Source organism: Panthera leo, chromosome E1, assembly GCF_018350215.1.
Source record: "Panthera leo isolate Ple1 chromosome E1, P.leo_Ple1_pat1.1, whole genome shotgun sequence".
Taxonomy (NCBI): Eukaryota; Metazoa; Chordata; class Mammalia; order Carnivora; family Felidae; genus Panthera; species Panthera leo.
In genome coordinates, this window is record NC_056692.1 from 31663698 (window position 1) to 31666548 (window position 2851).

Genomic DNA, 2851 nt, shown 5'->3' on the forward strand with positions numbered 1-2851 from the left:
GGTTTTTCTTGAAACGCCTAATATAGAAATGAAAACAGACTGAATTATTCTTACAGACTACTAATGGTCATTTCAGCTTCTCAGCAACTCCCTATATGCTTCTGTCCCCTTTCACTCCCAGCTTCTACCATAAGCTTTAATGCCCTTCCCAAGGAAGAGCTAGGATTTGCCTTATTAAATTGTAGTCACCCTTTAAACCCAGCTCATATCTCACCTCTTCTGGTCCTTATCTGATGCTTTGAACTGCGATCCCTGGACCCTTGCCCTAGTACCACCTTTGCCCTCTTGAGTTATCATTCACCTTGTTTCTTCTGGTTTAGCTTTCTACAATGAAGACTATTTTCCAGATTCATCCCTCAAACCTTTCCTCTACTCCTTTCCTTTCCTTTCCTTTCCTTTCCTTTCCTTTCCTTTCTCTCTCTCTTTCTCTTTCTTTCTTTCTTTCTTTCTTTCTTTCTTTCTTTTTTAGAGAGAGAACACATGTAAGTGGGGGGAGAGGGGCAGAATGAGAGAGAATTTCAAGCAGTTTCCATGCTCAGCACAGAGCTCAATGTGGGGCTTGATCCCATGACCCTGTGATCATGACCTGAGCCTAAATCAAGAGTCAGCTGCTCAACCAACTAAACCCCTGAGGCACCCCTTTTCTCTACCTTTTAGGATTTCCATAAGCAGCTCTGGGCCTCTAGGTTCTAGTGTATGACCTTGGCTGGCCCTAGCAATGCTCTAACAAGACCTTCTCTGGCCTGCCTCAAGGCATGCACCCCTCTGTTCTTTGAGAAAGGGGATTTGCTGCATGGAAGCCCCAGGAATATCTTGCTCAAGCCTAGAAATAATTGCTTTCACCAGCCATTTCCCCATTATCCTCCATTCTTTTTTTTTTCAAGTTTTTTCTTTGAGTACAGTTGAAACACAATGTTACATTAGTTTCAGGTGTACAAAGTGATTTAACATCTCTATACGTTTATACATTACCCTATGCTCACCACAAGTATAGCCTATACATTACCCTATGCTCACCACAAGTATAGCGACCTTGTGCCACCATGCAATGTTATTACAATACCATTGACGTATTCCATACACTGTGCCTTTTATTGCTGTGATGTACTCATTCCATAACTGGAAGCCTGTATCTCCCCCAAATATGGAACACTCTATGAATTTGCATGTCATTCTTGGGCAGGGGCCATGCTAATCTTCTCTGTATTGATTCTGTTTTAGTATATGTGCTGCCAAAGGAACACCTTTCATATACCTCTTGTCTTTATCATATTCCCCTGTTTTATGATCACCTCATATGTAAATGTTCAGTAAACATATATCAAATTTGTGAATGAATGAGTAAATGAATGAAAGGATTGACCTTGTTGCCCCAATACCAAGATAAAAATGGCATAATCTTTTCCCTGGAGGAGTCACAGTGGAGTATTAAAAATAGAAAAGGGGCACCTGTGTGGCTCAGTTGATTAAGCCTCTGTCTCTGGCTCAGGTCGTGATTTCACAGTTCATGAGTTCATGCCCCGGGTCAGGCTCTGTGTTGACAGCTCAGAGCCTGGAGCCTGCTTTGGATTCTATGTCTCCCCTTCTCTCTGCCCCTGCCCTGCTTGTACTCTGTCTCTGTCTCTGTCTCTCTCTCTCTCAAAAATAAACACAAAATTTTTTTTTTTAAAAAAATAGAAAATATATGAGCCCTGATATCCCAGGCTAGGCCTCACCTACCTGTGGCTACAATATAAGATCATAACTCTTCTTCCTATGCAGATTATGATGGCCCAAGAGAACTTTTCCTTTGGATGCTCACTCTCTCCTCCTCCGCCTCCTCCTTTTCTTCCTCCTCCGTATGTAGCTGTCCTCTGCTAGTGACAGCTACTACCCTCCTTCACCTTTCTCTACTATAAGAAGAGGGAACACCAAGGATGAGAAAACTGTTCTTTTCTGCATCACTTTTCCCACAGATGAGCACAGCACTTTTCTAATTTTCTGTATTACTGAGACCCAATTGTAACCATTAATAATGTTTTACTGAATAGTCAGAGATGAGGAAAGGGCAGTAAACAACACATAGAATAACTATTGTACAAGTACAGAGCTGTCCCAGAATCCTTTCTAGGCTGGTTTGCTGTCTTTCTGGTATGTTTCTGCAAGGCTTAACCCCATATGATGTGCTCTAGGATTCTCTTTGGCCAAGAAGCTAGGTCATATTAAACTCACACCTGAGGCTAAGGCTACATCTTCACCTCTTGACCCAAGATTTTTTTTTTAATGATTATTTATTTTGAGAGAGAGAGTGTGTGTGTGTACATGTGTGGACCACAGGAGAGGGGAGGGGAGGGGAGTGGAGGCAGAGAGAGAGAGAGAGAGAGAGAGAGAGAGAATTAATTCCAAGCAGGCTCCATGCTGTCAGTGCAGAGCCCAGTGCAGAGCTCAATCTCATGAACTGTGGGATCATGACATGAGCTAAAATTGTTGTAGGTTGCGATCACTTATGAACTCCGGACAGCAAAAACAGGATCAAAACAAGTTTATTATGGCCTGGCCAGACAGGGAAATACAACAGGTCCTGACAGTCTGGCCCCAAACAAGCTTTGGGAATGTCTTATAAAGGCTGTATCGACCAATCAGGTTGCAAAGGGTGGCAGTTGGAAATGGCGGGCACCAATTACACAACGTTGTAGGTTTTTAAATTTTTTTTTTTAACGTTTATTCATTTTTGAGACAGAGAGAGACAGAGCATGAACAGGGGAGGAGCAGAGAGAGAGGGAGACACAGAATCTGAAACAGGCTCCAGGCTCTGAGCTGTCAGCACAGAGCCCGATGCGGGGCTCGAACTCACGGACCGTGAGATCATGAC

At 43.1% G+C, this 2851-nt stretch overlaps 1 non-coding gene across 1 annotated transcript; it reads right to left on the bottom strand.

Annotated features, from left to right (window-relative positions):
- Positions 1–1138: 1138 nt before the first annotated feature.
- Positions 1139–1244, bottom strand: LOC122207415. The gene has a single exon (XR_006196837.1). It is a non-coding gene; the product is annotated as a U6 spliceosomal RNA (small nuclear RNA).
- Positions 1245–2851: the final 1607 nt, after the last annotated feature.